The following is an 18,992-nucleotide window of genomic DNA, read 5'->3' on the forward strand; positions in this document are numbered from 1 at the left end:
ATTCATAAAAAACTGTCCTCTACTCCTGCTTAGCAGGGACACCTTGGTCACATATCAAGTGTTCATACGTGTTTGGGTCTGTCTCTGGGCTTTTTGTTAAATTCCATTGATCTGTTTGACTGTTTTTTTGTAAAGATTTTTTTTTATTTATTTGGAAAGAGAGAGGGAGTGCATGCATGGGGGGGAAGGGCAGAGGGAGGGAATCTTAAAGCAGACTCTGCCCTGAACTCGACGCCTGGGGTAAGGGTGGGGGGTGTGGGAGGGGGGCTGGATCTGATGACCTGAGCTGAAACCAAGAGTTGGCTGCTTGACAGACCGAGTCACCTAGACCCCCAAACACCAACATCACAGTGTAGTGTTTTTGTAATGTATTTTATCATGAGTTTTTATTTCTGGGAGAGCTAGCCCTTCCACCTTCTTGTTCTTCTTGAAGGCTATTTTATATTTCCTTTTGAATTTGAATCCTTTATATTTCCTTTTGAATTTTAAAATTAGTATATCGAATTCCACAAAAACTGTGGAATTTTATTTGTGGTTTTTAAAAACTGCATTGAATCCCCAGAAATTTCACTCCTAGGTATTTATCCAAGAGAAATGAAAGCATATGTTCACAAGAAGACTTGTATATGAATGTTTATAGCACTTTATTCATAATTGCTCCAAACTAGAAAGAACCAATATGTTGGTTCATACAATGTAAACTACTAGGCAATAAAATGGAATAAACTACTGATATATCCAATAACATGCTTGAATGTCAAAAACATTATGTTGAGCAAAAGAACCCAGGCACAAAGAATATATACTGTGGGACTCCATTTATAACAGGTTTTATAATACTCCCAGCTACTCTATAGTGGTAAATATCCAAGCAGTGGTTGAATGGGGTAGGTAGTGGAGGAGTTGTTGGGGGGGGGGAGGTGAACTGCACAGGGGCATTTGGGGGCTGATTGGGGTGGTGATTACAGAGTTCATCAAACCATATATTAAAAATGTGGGGGGACGCTTGGGTGGCTCAGTGGGTTAGGCCGCTGCCTTCGGCTCAGGTAATGATCTCGGGGTCCTGGGATCCAGTTCCGCGTCGGGCTCTCTGCTCAGCAGGGAGCCTGCTTCCCTCTCTCTCTCTCTCTGCCTGCCTCTCTGTCTACTTGTGATCTCTCTCTCTGTCAAATAAATAAATAAATAAATAAATCTTTTTTTTTTTTTTTAAAGTGGGTATTTGTCTAAAGCTATACTAAAAAATGTGGGTTATTGTCTATAACTTAGAGTTTGGTAAGGTTTGTTTTTAAGACTCCATTAACTTTATAGGTCTATTTGGGAAAATCTGATATTTTTTATAAATTGAATCTTTCAATCTATGAACATGGCATATAGCTCCAAAGAGTGCTGCCTTTAAATTCTCTGAATAGGGGGCGCCTGGGTGGCTCAGAGGGTTAAGCCTCTGCCTTCAGCTCAGGTCATGGTCCCAGGGTCCTGGGATCGAACCCCATATTGGGCTCTGTGCTCAGTGGGGAGCCTGCTTCTCCTTTTCTCTCTGCCTGCCTCTGCCTACTTGTGATCTCTCTGTCAAATAAATAAATAAATAAATAATCTTTAAAAAAAAAAAGATCTGAATAGTATTCTGTTGTTTTCTACATAGAGATTTTTCATATCCATTTAAGAATTAATCCATGGTACTTATTTTTAGATATTCTTGAGTATTTTTTATGCTTTTTTGGAATTTACTTTTTTTTTTTAATTTTTTTTTTTTAAGATTTTAATTCATTTGACAGACAGAGATCATAAGTAGGCAGAGAGGCAGGCAGAGGTGGGGGGGAAGCAGGCTTCCCGAGAAGCAGAGAGCCTGATGCGGGGCCTGATTACAGGACCCTGAGACCATGACCTGAGCTGAAAGCAGAGGCTTAACCCACTGAGCCACCCAGGTGCCCCTGGAATTTACTTTTTAAAATTTCATTTTGTGGGACGCCTGGGTGGCTCAGTTGGTTAAGCAGCTGCCTTCGGCTCAGGTCATGATCCCAGCGTCCAGGGATCGAGTCCCACATCGGGCTCCTTGCTCCGCAGGGAGCCTGCTTCTCCCTCTGACTCTTCCTTCCACTCTGTCTGCCTGTGCTTGCTCTCTGCCCCCCTCTCTCTCTGACAAATAAATAAATAAAATCTTTTAAAAAAAATAAAAAATAAAATTTCATTTTGTTTATGCCTGGTTTATAACCAGGCAGTTTATGTTTATTTATCGGTTTTTATCCTGCAGTCTTGTTCAGCTCACTTATTGTCATTTATCTAGATTTTTCTTTGGATTTCTATATCCACCATCATATCATCTGCTAAAAAAAACTCCTTTATTTTTTATTTTTTAAAATATTTTATTGATTTATTTGACAGAGAGAGATCACAAGTAGGCAGAGAGGCAGACAGAGAAAGAGGAAGAGAAGCAGGCTCCCTGTTGAGCGGAGAGCCCGATGAGGGGCTTGGTCCCAGAACCCTGGGATCATGACCTGAGCTGAAGGCAGAGGCTTTAATCCACTGCGCCATGCAGGTGCCCCCCCAAAACCCTTTTATTTCATCCATTCTAATTATTTTATCTTTTAAATTTTTAAATTTATATATTTTTATTTTATTTATGTTTTTTTCTTACCTGATTATACTGGCTACAGCCTTTAAAAAGATACTGATTTCAGAAAGAAAACTTTCAACGTTTCAATATGTGCTAGGTTTGCATTAGTCTTTTTTTTAAGATATATTTTTAAGGAGTTTTCTTCCTATTTTGCTAGAAGTTTTTAATCATAATGGATACTGGCTTTTATCAAAACTATCTTGCATATATAAAGATCATTGTATTTATTTCTCTTTGATTCTATTAATGTGGTAAATAACATTAAAAATATTAAACAATCGTGCTTATTAAAAAGTAATAAGCTTAATTATATCAAGGTGGATTAATCTTTTTATATATTGCAGTATTTGGTTTGCTAATAATTTGGTTAGGCCATAAATGACTCTTAATCTCACAAAACAAACAGGGTTGCTGGTGGGGGGAGGGTTGGGAGAAGGGGGGTAGGGTTGTGGACATTGGAGAGGGTATGTGCTATGGTGAGTGCTGTGAAGTATGTAAACCTGGTGATTCACAGACCTGTACCCCTGGGGATAAAAATATATTATATGTTTATTTAAAAAAAAATTTTGGTTAGGCTTTGTACCTCTATTTTCATGGGTGGGTAGACCTCAAATTTTTCTTTCTTGCAAAGTCCATCTCAAGTTTTGGTTATCAAGGTTATGCTTAAAGTAGGTTAGGAAATATTTTCTTTTTCTATTCTCTAGAGATGTTTGAGCATGATCATTATTGTTTCTTTCGGTAGGATTAAATTTCTGATAGGATTCCCTGGGGAAGCTTTCAGAATTTGGTGTTTTCTTTGTGGTAGGGTTTTAAATGATGCATTATAATTTTTTTTAATAGCTTCAGATTTAATTCTTCAGATTTTTAGAATTTCTATTTCTTTTGTGTTAGTTTTGGTGAAAGTAGATTTCTAGAACTTTGACTCTTTCATTTGAATTTGGCATAAATTTGATCATAAATCTTCTTATATATTTAATGTCTGTATGAGCTGTAGAGATGTCCCCTTTTTAAAATTTCTGATACTGGTTTTTTTCTGTTCACTATTCCAAGGGTTTATCAGCTTTATTAATTTTTTCAACAACCCTCTGGTTGATCCTTTCTATTTTTTTTTTTTTTTTAAGATTTTATTTATTTATTTGACAGAGATCACAAGTAGGCAGAGAGGCAGGCAGAGAGAGAAGGGGGAAGCAGGCTTCCTGCTGAGAAGAGAGCCCAATGCCAGGTTCAGTCCCAGGGCTCTGGGATCATGACCTGAGCCGAAGGCAGAGGCTTTAACCCTCTGAGCCACTCAGGCGCCCCTTATGTTTGTTTTTTCTTCACTATTTCTGCTCATATTTTTTGCCCACTTCCTTTCTTCTACTTACTTTGTTTTAAATTTGCTGATTTAAAAAAATGATCTCTTAAAGTGGGATCCTTTGTTTACTGGTTCTCGGCTTCAATTCTATTGTAATATGTATTTAAATAAAAAGTTCCCTTTATTTATTTTTTTTTAAAGATTTTATTTATTTATTTATTTGACAGAGAGAAATCACAAGTAGATGGAGAGGCAGGCAGAGAGAGAGAGAGAGAGAGAGAGAGAGAGAAGCAGGCTCCCCACTGAGCAGAGAGCCCGATGTGGGACTCGATCCCAGGACCCTGAGACCATGACCTGAGCCGAAGGCAGCGGCTTAACCCACTGAGCCACCCAGGCGCCCCTAAAAAGTTCCCTTTAAGTACTGTTTTCATTGCATCCCATAATTTTATGCAAAACCATTTGTTATCATTTAGTTAAGAGTATTTTCTAATTCCTACTGGGAATTTTCTAGCTGTCATTTTGTTATTGATTTTTTTTAGCTTCCTTTCGTTGTGAATAAAGAACACACTCTGATTTGAATTGAGACTTGTTTGGTTTCATTGTATGTGGCCGACTTTTATACATGTTTGTTATGTCTTTGAAAATAATTTGTATTCTCTAGTTGATCAATACAGAGTTCTGTATGTTTATGTAGTCAAGTTTGCTGTTTCTGATCTTCAAAGTTCCGATATGCATACTGATTTCTTTTTTCTTCTTTGTTCTATATATTTCTGAGACAAGTGTGTTCATATTCCCTATAATTCCCTGCAAAAAAGATTTTTCTTTTTCTTTTTTCCTTTTTTCAATGATGGCTTTACATAATTTGGAACTATGTTGGAGAAATTTGCTATTTGCTATTGGTATATCTTCCTGGTGAATTGAAACCTTTTTGACATTACAAATGTCACTTACATACACTTAATTAGTGTACACTTAATAAGAATTTTTGCCATATGTGCTACTTTGACATTAATAAAACTATACCAACTTTCTTTTGGTTAGTATTTGCCTAGCATATCTTTTTAAAAAATGCTTTTAGTTTTTACATTTTTATATTCTTATGTTTTAGATGTGTCTCTTGTATATAGCATAGCGTTGGGTTTGACAACTTTTGTCTTTTAATTGGAACATTTCGTTCACTCACTTTTTTTTTTAAGATTTTATTTATTTGACAGACAGAGATCACAAGTAGTCAGAGAGGCAGGCAGAGAGAGAGCGTGGGGGAAGCAGGCTCCTGCCTGAGCAGAGAGCCCGATGTGGGACTCGATCCCAGGACCCTGGGATCATGACCCGAGCCGAAAGCAGAGGCTTTCACCCACTGAGCCACCCAGGCGCCCCTTGTTCAATCACTTTTAATGTAATTATACACATAGCTGGGTTGAAATTTACTATCATATTATATGCTTCCTTTTAGACCTGAATGTTCCATGTTCCTATTTTTTTCTTTTTTTGAATTGAGTTTGTTTACTTACCCTTCCACTTTTTCTGTTAAGTTGGAAGTTTTACATTCTTTTATTATTATTTTGAGATTGCATTAGAGATTTTATTTTTTTATTTTTTATTTATTTATTTATTTATTTAAAGATTTTTATTTATTTATTTATTTGACAGAGAGAGATCATAAGTAGGCAGAGAGGCAAGCAGAGAGGGGGGAAGCAGGCTCCCTGCTAAGAGCCCGAAGCGGGCCCTGATCCCAGGACTCTGGGATCATGACCCGAGCCGAAGGCAGAGGCTTTAATCCACTGAGCCACCCAGGTGCCCCACATTAGAGATTTCAATATCTGTCCTGATTTAGGCCTTAAAACACTTTTTTTTTTTTTTTTAAAGATTTTATTTATTTATCAGAGAGAGAGAAGGGGAGAGAGCAAGCACAGGCAGACAGAATGGCAGGCAGAGTCAGAGGGAGAAGCAGGCTCCCCGCTGAGCAAGGAGCCCGATGTGGGACTTGATCCCAGGACGTTGGGATCATGACCTGAGCCGAAGGCAGCTGCTTAACCAACTGAGCCACCCTGGCGTCCCCTAGGCCTTAAAACACTTTAATGCCATTGATGTCTCTCTTGACTTGTCTGTCACTGCTGTTGCGTATTTTGCTTCAGTACATTTCAGATGCCCAAGATAATATTATTGTTTTATATGATCATTATTTATTTTGATTTACTCATATATTTATCCTTTTCTTTGGCTCCTTATTTATTTTTGTATCATGGTTTTCCACATAGGATCACTTTCTTTTCTGCCTGAAGAACAAATACCCTTTAGTAGTTCCTTTATTGTAGGTCTGCTGGTGACAAATTCTTTCAATTTTTGTCTGTCTGAAATGTATTCATTTCACTATCATTCTTAAGGGTATTTTCTCTGAGCATAGAATTCTAGGCTGTCACTTGTGTTCTTTCAACATTTTAAAGATGTTTACTTACTTCTGGCTTCTCTTGTTTCTATTAGTAAGTTAGATGAAAGTCTAGTTTTTGTTCCTTTTTTGTCCCCCTTTGGCTGATTTTACATTTTTCTTTCGGTGGTTTTTAGCAGTTTTTTAATAGTGTGCCCAGATGACGTTTTCTTGTTATTAATCCTTCTTGAGGTTTCTAGGGCTCCTTGTCTTAATTTCTAAGGCCAGACATTATTCTACAGTTCTGGAAAGTTTGCTGCTGTATGCTTGTCAAATATTGCTTTGCATCACTCATTCTTCTCTCTTCCTTGGGCTATAATTACTTCTATTTACTTTTTTTTTTTTTTTTAAGATTTTATTTATTTATTTGACAGAGATCACAAGTAGGCAGAGAGGCAGGCAGAGAGAGAGGAGGAAGCAGGCTCCCTGCAGAGCAGAGAGCCTGCTGTGGGGCTCGATTCCAGGACCCTGGGATCTTGAACTGAGCCGAAGGCAGAGGCTTTAACCCACTGAGCCACCCAGGCGCCCCTATTTCTATTTACTTTATTAACTATGTGGGCTTAATTACCTTCTCACTATATTCCATAATGTCTCTTTTCCTGTATTTTCTATTCTTTGGTCTTTCTGTGTTTCATTCTTGTTTTACTCTAATCTATGCTTCAGCTGTATCTATTCTTCTAGAGCTAAATTCATTCATTATGTTATTAATTTTGGTTAGTATACTTTTATGGCCCAATTTTCTATTTGAGTCTCTCTTTTTTGAGTTTCCCATTTACCTTAATTTCCTAGGACTTTTCTAGTAATTTCCTAATACTAAAAACTCGATGGCCTAAAACGACAGAAATTGATTCTGTCACAGTTTTGGAGTCTGTAAGCCTGGAATTGAGGTGTTGGCAGGTCCACCCCCTCTGGAGGCTCTAGAGAAGATTATGTTTCTTGTCTCTTCTGCTGGTGGCTGTCAACTTTCCTTACCTTGGGGCCACATCCCTCTCTGCTCTGTGTTCACGACTCTCCTCTGTGCCTCTGCCTTGAAACTCCCAGGATGAGCTTCTCCTTTTAACACCCATAAGTTAGGTCTTTTACTGTAAAGGAATATTCATTCCGCTGCCACATAAAGAAACACTCATGGGTTGCAAGTATAAGGACACGGACATATCTTTTTGGTGACTACTCTTTAGCACCATTCTATGCTGAAATTCTCAACTTTCTAACTTTATCTTCTCACACATAGTAAAACTTTTAACTAAATGTCTATTTCACATAATTCCAAATCAGGAACCCTGTGGGTTCATTTCTATTTCTGTTGTTTCTGCTGGTTTTTAGTTATATCTCATCTTTTCATGTGTTTATTTTTTTTGTGTGTGTGTGAGTCATTATTTTTGCTGAGTTGTTTACAGATATAATTTGAAGTCAACGTTATTTCAACTCTACAAGGGATTCATGTTTGCTTCTACAGATACTTGGGGCATCAGCAGTCTAGAAACACCTTATTTTAGTTTCAGAGATTGTGATGGTTTGAAGATAAGCCGTGGGTCCTCTGTAAGGGCCTATTAGCTTTCTGTTCTCCCTTCCTGCTAAGGTGCAGCTCTTCAGAGATCCTAACCCAAAACAAATGTTATGCTCAAGTCTATTCCTGCCATTCTCAGCAGACTGTGAACACAGATCTCTGTTCGTCTAATTTCTTAAAACATTTATAGAGGGAGAGCAGGTCCAAAATGCCTTCTGGACTTCTTCCTTTCATCTTCACTTGATTTCTCCCTCCACCACTACCCCTCCCCCCCACAATCTTGCTGGTTTTTGAATGATTTTAAGCATTTAATAAGTATTTTTCTTATTGTTCCTATTTATCCTTGATGAAAAACTTTATCTGGCACGTGTGGGTTATTATTAGATACAGAGGTCTCCCTGAACTTTGTCTGATCTCTCTTAAATTTTTTTAAAAGATGATATTTATTTATTTGACTGAGAGAGACACAGCAAGAGAGGGAACACAAACCCCAGGAATGAGAGAGGGAGAAGCAGGCTTCCTGCTGAGCAGGGATCCCGACGCGGGGCTGGATCCCAGCACCCTGGGATCATGACCTGAGCCCAAGGCAGTTGTTTACCCAAATGAGCCACCGAGGCACCCCACCGTCTCTCTTAAATTTTTATGATAAACAAAAATCTCAAACATCCCTGAAGCGGAAGAATAGTGTAAAGAACCACACCATTACCTCCATTCAGTCATTATCAAGGTTTGGTTACATTTGCTTGGACACCTCTGTGACATATCAGAAGAGAATATTGTAAAGCAGGGCAGTGTTCCGACCTGCAGCCATCCATTCACCTCTGAAGTCCACTGTTAGACAGAGAACTTGTGGCTTAGTGACTGCCACATCTCCAGCCCCCGAGGCAGGGTGTACCTGGTGCACAGTTGGCTCTCTGTGAGCTGTTGTTGAATGAATGAAGTTCTCTGTAGAACAAGAGACTGGTGGGGCTGGAGAAGCTGGAAGAGTTCTCTGCCTGTGGTAATGAACCTCAGTTTACAGATGGAGATGCCAGAATCCTGAGATACACAGAGAGGAAATGATGGTCACACAGGTGCCCAGCAGAGTTAGGCCAGGGTCCTGGCCGAGGGCTCTTTCTACTCGTCTACACTTCCTTCTCACTTTGCTAGTTTGCTTAGCCCCCACTTTTTCTGTTCTTCTGGTAACATGGAAGTTTGGGAGCCTTTCATTACAAGTGTGATGATATAATGTAACATTAAGACATGACAAGACAAGTTTTATCAGCCATTACTACTTGCCTCAAGTGAGCAGCAAAGCCTTTGACCACTCGGGGCCTATATTAATAGCCCCATAAAATTTATCCAGGATTGCTAGTGCTATTATCATCTGGCTTTTACATTTCCTAAAATTATTGTACATATACCACTTTAAACAATTTTCTTTCTTTCCTTGTGTTTCTTTCTTTCTCTCAGCTGGGAAGATTAGCTTTCTTTTATGGAGACAATTCTTTACTGGCTAGAGAAAATGGAATTGTCAGGTAGCTTGGAGCATGGATGAGCTCAGGAGACAGACCGTTGTGTGTGCACATATTTGCTCTGCTAGCTCTTTGGCACGAGGCTAGTTTTTTAACCTCTCTGAGAATTAGTTTTCTCTTCTGTCACATAACAAAATGCTTGTCTTTTAGAATTTATACCTATAAAACTAGCATAGTGCCTTGTACATAGTAAGCAGTCAATAAATCATAGAGTGTTGTTGTTCTAATGGTGATAAATACAAACGGAGATTTTTTTCTTCTAATTTGTTGGTTTATTTATGAGACTAAAAGTGAGCACTAACATGAACTTTAATTTAAATTCTTATTAATAGGGGCGCCTGGGTGGCTCAGTGGGTTAAGCCTTTGCCTTTGGCTCAGGTCATGATCTCAGGGTCCTGGGATCGAGCCCCACATCAGGCTCTCTGCTCAGCAGGGAGCCTGCTTCTCTCTCTTCTCTCTGCCTGCCTCTCTGCCTGCTTGTGATCTCTCTCTCTCTGCCAAATAAATAAACAAATAATAAATAAATAAATAAACAAATAATAAATAAATAAATAAACAAATAAATTCTTATTAATAAAAGCGCTTGGGTAGAATTTTAGTTGTGTTCTAGTCTGTGTTCCTAAGGGCTTTGTGTATATACTCTTTCATTTAATCTGACTTTATGAGATCGACGTTATTTTTTTTTTAAAGATTTTATTTATTTGACAGAAATCACAAGTAGTCAGAGAGAGAGAAAGGGAAGCAGGCTCCCCACTAAGCATAGAGCCCGACACGGGGCTCGATCCCAGGACTCTGGGATCATGACCTGAGCAGAAGGCAACGGCTTTAACCCACTGAGCCACCAAGGCGCCCATATGAGATAGATGTTATTATCCTTACTTATAGTTGAGGAAATTTAGAAGTCAAGTAATTTGTCAGGAATTTCTGGCAGATAAGAAATAGCTACTACTAAGCTTAATCTTCCCTTTGCTTGTGGTCTTAACTATTCTGCTACATTGTTTCCCTCCAGGACATTTAGAGGTCACAGTGATGCCAAGGAGTTCATTGGAATAGAAACATATCTGATGAAAATTAAAATTGAATGGGGAGAATTCAATCAGAAAAATGTTGCTAATGCAGATGGTTCTTGCTAATTTTGGAATTTGTGACCAGGCTGATGGAGGGCTTGGCTGAAAGTCTACACTACTGCTACTCTTTAAGGTGGCCTTATTTAAGAAAATGAATCATATTTCCAACAAAGGGAGTATGAACATATTTAAGGAAGTAAATTTTTCCCAAGCATCTCACCACCTCTCTACACATAGAATTAAATGCAAATGGTTCTAATGTGTTTGTGATTGCAGATTATTTCAAATGTTCTCTGCTGGTACATTTTTGGTTAGCAAAGTAATATAAGACCTATTGCTAGACAATTGTTTGTTACTTCCTTGGCATCTACCTCCTCTTTTCCTAACAGAACCTAGAAAATCCTTTTGGGTGCCATCTTATAGCTCATTTGAGAGCAGCCGCTGAGTTTGGGAGGGATGGACCCTGATTGGTATGGAACCATTTTCCCAATACCATGCTTCTCGAGGAAAGGTGGGCAGACCTCACTCAGGCATTATCCAGTGAGTTCATAGCATTTTTCCCTGTCTGCATTGAGGAGTTCAGTGCTGTGCATTTGACCTAAGTTGGTCAAATCAGTGTGAAGTCCATGACTTTTGTTTGATGGCTGGAGAAAGAGAAACTCGTTCTTACTCAAAATGGTCTGGGCTGCCCACGTGAGTCCTGGAGCTGCTGCAGCTATTTTGCTCCCATGAGGGAAGCCAACTAGGGAATTAAGCAGACACAAGGGAGAGGGGAGAGGTGAAGGATTCACAAAGAGACTGAGCTGGAGCCCTGATCAACCCATCTCTAAAGTCTGTCTCACTGCAGGACTTTTTTATTACATGAACTAATAAATTTCTTTTATTGTCTGAACCAGTTTAAGTTGGGTTTTCTGTCTCATGCACTTGAACTTATCCTGGTCTATATAATTGCATTGTATACATTTTCTGTAGTTTGGGGGGTTTTTAGTAATAGAGCTAGAACCTTCCCATCATTAATTGCAGTAAGTAAAGTTTAACTATTAAGACCAAAGTACCTGGCGAAAAAAGGCAATTTGTCCATGTCCTTGATGACCCTCTAGCCTCTTGTGTTGCTATGGCAGGGTTTTAGGATTTCAGGCTTGGTTTGTAAGCTTGTCCCCCAACTGGTCACTTTCTGGTTCACCCAGTTACGTGATATAGCTAACTTGCACTTTCCTCCTCTATAAATTCTGGTTAATAATCACGCCTATTTGATTTGGGGCTATTAGGGCTACCTGAGCTGATTTATGTGCAATGTTTAGTGCAGGGTCCCTCATACAGTGAATGTGAATGAGTGTGAATTATTACTCTTGTTGGGATTATTATTGTTGATGTTACTAACAGGTCATTCTCTTCTAGAACAAATGTCTATTTCCTCTCTAGCCCTCATCCCTAAATAAATGACCTGAACAGTGATGATTAGAGCAAGAGGGGCAGACAGTGTAAGTTTTGCTAATGACCCTGGGAACCCTGCCATTTCCTTTGTACTCTAAGCTTCTCGGAAGTGGAGCTCTCCGAGCGAGTCTTGGTCTGCACTTTTGACCACAGTGGTGTTCCTTGTGCTTGGGATGACCGTGCCCCCCATGTAACTCTGTTGAAGTCCTGCAGGGCTCTGCAGGAATCAGTTCGTGCTGGGGAAAGTCATGTCATCAGGTGGGGTGAGGCCGTGAAATGAAATAGCTATGAAATACTATTGTTTTTTTCTTTTTAAATTAAGCATATGGAAAAATCCATAATTCCAATATGAGGAATGTTGATTTTCAGATGGGAGACAGTGGACTTATTAGCAACAACAACAAAAGGCCGGGACGGAGAGTAATGGCTGAAATCAGTGTGCTGAAATATAGAGATAAATAAAATCATGGTACTTCCTCGGGGACGTTCTTCCCCCACACTGGGCTCGCTGCCTCTGTCATGGGATGCGTGAGCCAGGGAGCACTCACTCTGGGAAGCGGGAATACGACATACACGTCTGTGCCTGTGCCCACTCTCTTTGAACATTTTAATGGCCTAAGGACAATTTCTTGGTATCTTCCTGAGAAGTTAACTTCTGTTTTTCCCTTCCTGTGAACAAAAAGAGGAATCATCACATGCTCCGTAGTTAGAAGTTTGGGGAAAGAAACACAGTCTTCATTCAGGGTCCGCACCAGCCACGTGGGGTTCCCTTGGTCATGGAAGGGATTTCTATGGCCTATGAGCAGCTGTCATGCCCGGGCTGCCTCCGGGCCTCGTGCACTTGGTTCCTCCATCCTGACTAACTTCTTCCCTGACTCACCCCATGAATACACTGGCTCATGAGAAGAAAAGTGGCTATTGCTGGTAATCAAATACATTATTCTTAAAATGCAGTCTAATTCTCTCTCACAATAATCAACGGTCCAGTGTTGTCTGTCCTATTTTTATATTCGTTTCACTGCAGAGGAAATAAAGTCTCTGAAGGCTCAGGAACTTGCCCAGGTCACAGCTTCTGGAGGGACAGCCAGCTCTCGATCCCAGATTGCTTTGATACTGGAGAGTATGTTCTTTACCCCTACTGTATTCTCCAATGCCATGATTATTTCCTTGCCTTGTAAGTGTTCTTGTATGTGATGCTGTCCTTGTTTTTTTGTTTTGTTTTAAGTTCCTGTTAGGCACAGGTTTCTTTTCTCTTGTTTTTGCTCCTAGTTCCTTCTGCATTAATCACTGTGCACCTTTTTGAGACTCTTTCCTCCTGGCCTACTTCCTAGCTCACCTCATTTTTACATCGAGTCCTGCAGGTGGACCCAAGGAGATGGTCCATATGCAGAGGCTCATGGAAGATGCAATGTGGAGAAGAAAGGAAGCTTCTCAGTTTTTTGGTCCACCTCCTCCTTCCTTCTGTACCCCAACATACTGTCTTTGTCCATTTGCTCCCGTCTGCTTTCCATCGTCCTTGGAGCTCACATTCTGGCATTTGGTCTGGAGACCTTTACAACTACTGGTGTCTTGGCTACAGATCCCTAATACTTGAAGTGATTTTCAAAAATGTGAAAAAAGAGCTATGATTTCAGTTGATTTGGGCTGCGTTGAGAATTATGAAGAGTAGAGGAATATTTGTAAAAGAGTTGGGGGACAGGATAACAACTTGGTCTTAGCCTGACTCTTAGGCTCTGTGATACCGGTTCGGTATCTCCTAGTTTCCTTTCCAACATTATTTAAGGTGCTAATAAAGAAAAATTTGATCATGGTAGGTCAGATCATGGGGGGGTTGGAGCTGTTCTCCCTGAGTTCGTTTATTCATTTATTCAACAATTAATGTCCATGTTCCTCAAGGTTCCTAAATTTCATTGAATCAGCCAACCCTTCTACTAAAAGCTATGGACTCTTTTTACATGAAATACACAGAATATATAACATAGATTTGCATTCAATTTGAGGGAGTACATGGACCCTTTAAAATCCATCTGAGGAGTCCTGACTAGGAACCCAACTTTGGGATGCCCCACCTGTCTTGCTTAACCATATTCTAATCTCTAAATCAAGGCCTTTTCCATTATGAATAGAGGGAGGTATTCAACCTGATTCTTGGATGAACTGTGTTCAGCCAAGTTCTGTTGGCTCATCACTGAAGCATTGCAAGACTAAAAATAGAAAGAAAGTAGTTGTGCAGAATTACTCATGATCAAAAAGGTGTCCTTCACAAAAGTGCCATCTTCGTCCACGTGACCTAGGGTCACTAAATTAGTTTGTGAAGAATTTAAATCCATTGAAATAAAGATCTGAGGAGGGATGAAAAAGATCTCAGTAATGGTTAGGTCTAGTGGGCTAGGTGTTTGCAAAAGGCTTGGTTACTTTGAGAAAGGAAATACAAGTACATTGAATTCTTAAGTCTGTAAACACGTGTGTATGTATAATGCCTGAAGAAAGTGAAAATTTTCACATCTAAAGAAATGAGCACTTTCCTTTGGGGTTTTTCCACTCCGCGGCACTGTGACAGCTAATCAGAAAGCTGCCACACTCTGAGGGGTTTCATTGACTCGGTTTTCATATTTTTTAATTAGATGATCTATAGTTTCTCTGACAGATCTGGTGCAGCCTTTGCATTCCTGGAAGGAATCATCTATAACTTGGAGCCCACTAGAATACAGGAAGAGAACAAGAGTCCCCAGGCCTCATTTGCTGTAATGGTTTATGTTGGTAACTTAGCTATGTCTGACTTCTATTAACATAAACAGAAGTTGGTCAGTCACAAAGGAGTGAACCCAATTTTGTGCTGACTTTCCTTCTGGTTGTACTCACTGCCTCCTGCCCCATGAAGAGTAACTGGAGAATTCTTAAGCTAGAATGGCACTGTGTTGCAGAAAACCAAATTCTCTTGTAAACTGAGCTGAGGTGGGAAGGGCATCGAGTCCCAGGGTTGGGCATTTGTCATTTATTAAGAGCTGTGACATAATTGGACAGAGGGGCTCATCATCCTGAGCTTTGTATAGACCCATTCATTCTGGAATGTTTTGCCCAAAGGGAAAGAAGCCAAGCTCTGTCTTCTCCATCCTGATGTTTTTGGTGACTCCTGTCTGTTGGGTAGTATGTCCTGCTTGGGGCTTGGCTGTCTTGCTGTAGCATTTCGGAGGACCCACGTTTCTCTTTGGCCTGTCTGGATCCTGGTCGATCCCTTCTCAGGCTGCATGGCTAGAGGCTGAAGCTGCATTTGCATTGCCTGGTCCCCGGTGTAGCCTGCCTGCCAGGGCACCCTGTGGAGCCTGGGCTTGCAGACACACTTTGGATGAAGTCATTCTTCCCTGAAAACTGAGATGGGAAATGCCTCCTGACATGTAGGAACTGACTAAGGAGGTTAAGCAAAGCCTAGCTGAGAAACAAGCTGGGAGTGTGTTCTTGCAAGCGTAAGTCTGAAAGGTGGATCACGTTGCTATTACTTCTATTGTTTCCTCCACTAACAAATTATTAAGGTCAGTTTCCACTAGGAGAAAAAAATAGGCGCTTGAAAGCGTTTGAAAATGTACTGAATTACAGAGTCATTTAAAAAATTATAAGACAGACTAAGAGAAGATCAGGCAGTGAGCTGAGAATTAGCATTGAAATTTAATTTGTTTGCTTGCCTGTAGATATCTGGATGGAAACTAACAGGGCTGGCTATGCTCCCTTCCTTTCTCCACCTTCGACCCAAAGGACCTCATTATAATTTCTTTTGATTCTTTTAGTGCCCTCATATTTTCCACATCCCCTCCTCCCCGCAATCGTACTCTCAGAAAAGAATCTGATCTTGGTTACCCCCCTCTTATACACCTTAATGTGAGTGCAAACCTGGATATTGATCCTCCCAGGGGATTCAGAATGCTGTTACTTATTTCGAATTAGGAGACTTTGCCTCCTTTATAAAAGAGGTAGTAGCAACTAATACCTAAGTACATTTGAAAAACAAACTTGAAACTTTCATGTTTTGCCCTGGTTTTGGAATTGCCTGGATTAACACTAGGACTGGAACACAGAAGTGGGTGTGAGTAAGCCTTTTAAACAGTACTGTCCAGGAGAGATGGAGACCTGGCAGAATTTAGTCTTGCCACTAGTTCGCACTGTGGATTTGGGAAAGTGAGCTCGCCCCACCCTTGTACAAAGAAATGGTTGTGTTAGATGATCTCCAAGGGTCCTTTGGGACCCGAGAGTCCTTGGAGTTGAAGCTGAGTCTTTTTTTTTTTTTTTTTTTTTTTAAGATTTTATTTATTCATCAGAGAGAGAGAGGGAGAGAGAGCGAGCACAGGCAGACAGAATGGCAGGCAGAGGCAGAAGGAGAAGCAGGCTCCCTGCCGAGCAAGGAGCCCGATGTGGGACTCGATCCCAGGACGCTGGGATCATGACCTGAGCCGAAGGCAGCTGCTTAACCAGCTGAGCCACCCAGGCGTCCCGAAGCTGAGTCTTGAAGAGACTTGAAGAGTCTTGGAGAAACAATCTGTGTAGACACACCACAGATCATCTTAGAATAAAAAGTCAGGGCATCTTAGAATAAAAAGTCAGCTTCATCGTGATCTTTGGTTCCTACAAGACCAATGTAAAATGGAGAAAATGTTATAATCTTTAGAGCTGGTACCAGACTTTTCTTGGGAAAAGTCTTTGTTTGGGGGGAAATAAGGACAGGGGACTGTCTTTGTTTGGGGGGAAATACCATGATCAGTCATTTGGAGTAGATGGTGAAACATTGAAAACATGAGTCTCTAGTGAAAACATTAAGGTGCGGGAGCCGCAGAAAGCCGCAGAAAGATGGCTCATCTTTTGAATATGAGAAAGTTGGAGTGCCCAGGTGGCTCAATGGGTTGAGCGTCCAGCTGTTGATTTCAGCTCAGGTCATGATCTCAGGTCATAGGATCAAGCCGTGCCTTGGGCTTGATGCTCAGTGGGGAGTCTGCTGGAGATTCTCTCTCTGTCTCATTCAGCCCCTCCTCCAAGAGAGAGCAACCTCTCTCTCAAATAAATAAATCTTGAAAAAAAAAAAAAAAGAATATGAGAAAGTGAAAGGGACTTATGTTTTGTTCTGCCCTGGGCAGAGGGGAGAAGAAAATAGAGGAGCAGAGACCAAATTTGGAAAATTTGGAGAGATGGCAGAAGACAGGGTGCTGTGTATTCTGCAAGGTCAAAAAGTAAACCCTAGACAAGTTAGGAACAGTATGTCTAATGTGAGACTGTAATTTGCTTTTCAGTGTGCTATCTATCTAATTTCTATAACCTACTAATCTTTTGCAACTCTAATTTTACTCTCAAATGGTTTTTATGTGGATTACTTTGTAGACATTGAGGAAAGCATTGAGATTTCTGTGTCTAGATTTTGGGGAATTGACATGGAGCTAGTAGGTATGGAAATGAAATCTTATAAGCAGAGTTTGACAATGAGAACACAGCCTCATCTAGAAATTTGCAGAAATCTTAGTAAGATATTTATATTTCCACTGGGCATGGAGTTGAGGGGGGGGTCCCTAGTCAATTTTTAAGATCTAGCCAAATCTTAAAGGGCATTTCAGGTGAAGGAATTACCATTATTATGGGGTTGTATCTGAAAAATCTGTGATGCGGTAATGGTAGATGAGCAGTTAGGACAACTTTCTAAGACCTGGCAGGAAGAAGAAGAATCTGAATGTAGTTCTTGTACGTATTTATTTATTTATTTGTTATTTTATTTATTTATTATTTGACAGAGAGAGAGAGAGCACAAGCAAGGTGAGTGACAGGCAGAGGGAGAAGCAGGCTCCCCACTGAGTGGGGAGCCTGATGTGGGACTCTAACCTAAGACCGAGGTCATGACCTGAGCCGAAGGCAGATGCTTACCTGACTGAGCCACCCAGGCACTCCTCTTATATGCTTTCAGCTGTACCTTTGAGATGAGGTGATGAATCTCATCCAACTCTCAGCTAGGATCCCCTTTTGACTAGAGGGTAACTGCTTCAGAGAGGTCTAGAAAACATCATTCCCTGGTCTCATCTGTGGCCATTTGTAACCCATGATGGCTGTCTTGTCCATTGTTGTCTCCTAGGGTTTCTGAAGGAAATTCTGAGACAAACAACTACTTTGGCTGTGGAAATTGCTTTGGAAATGGCAAATGGAGTATCTATCCTCAAACCGTGTGCACTATCCAATCCCAAGTGCATAAAATGTATGCATATTTAACAAGTGCTCTGAACAATGTGGGAAGCATGGGTCTCAAAATATTAAGGGGTCCCATCATGGCTTTCATTGTATCTAACTTTATACTTTTTCTTTGTAACATTTATCAGAATTAAAATTCATTACCTCTGTGCTTTGTTATCAGTTCCTTTTCTAGGACAAGAAACTTTCTGTCCTGTGTCAGGCCCAGAGTCCTATAAACTAACCCTCTGAGCGTTGAAATGAGCACTGCTTGTTATCCTTTTTCTGATTTTCTCTATTATTGTAGCTTCTACAAGAGCTTATTTCCCCCCTCCAATTATAAAATATAAGCCTTACCAAAATGGAGCAAACATAGTCATGTACTCTATATTACTTTTAAGAAATGAATTCATGGGATGCCTGGGTGGCTCAGTCGGTTAAGCTTCTGCCTTTGGCTCGGGTCATGATCCCAGGGTCCTGGGATCGGGTCCTGCATCGGGGCTCCTTGCTCAGTGGGGAGCCTGCCTCCCACTCTGCCTGCTTGTGCTTTCTCTCTCTCTCTGACAAATAAATAAATAAAATCTTAAAAAAAAAAAAAAAGAAAAGAAAAAAAAGAAACGAATTCGTGCCACTGAAGTAGAGACCTACAAAGACAGGTTGGGACGTGTAGGTAAGTGGTAGGTTTCCTTCCCTAGACCTAAGAACTTGATTAGTAGAGGAGAAGAATCCTAAAAAGAGTCCAAAGTGTGCTGAGGGCGAGGAGAGTCCATCCTCATGGTAGCGGATCATGGACATGACAGCTCCATCCTCATTTAAAATAATCACAATATGTGTTTTCTTCTCCACCCTTTAGAATTGCATTTTACTTTGTCAAGGAAAAAAAAAATTAATGAGGCTGCTACTATAGCTTTTACTAATTAATGAGGATCACACTTTGGATGTGTTATG

General features: G+C 40.3%; 1 protein-coding gene across 1 annotated transcript in view; it reads left to right on the forward strand.

Annotated features, from left to right (window-relative positions):
* The window catches only part of ST6GALNAC3 (ST6 N-acetylgalactosaminide alpha-2,6-sialyltransferase 3), a 527,343-nt gene that overhangs the window by 24,346 nt on the left and 484,005 nt on the right, over positions 1–18,992 (forward strand). The gene's annotated exons all lie outside the window — the stretch shown is intronic.

Source organism: Mustela lutreola, chromosome 10 (assembly GCF_030435805.1).
Source record: "Mustela lutreola isolate mMusLut2 chromosome 10, mMusLut2.pri, whole genome shotgun sequence".
NCBI lineage: Eukaryota > Metazoa > Chordata > Mammalia > Carnivora > Mustelidae > Mustela > Mustela lutreola.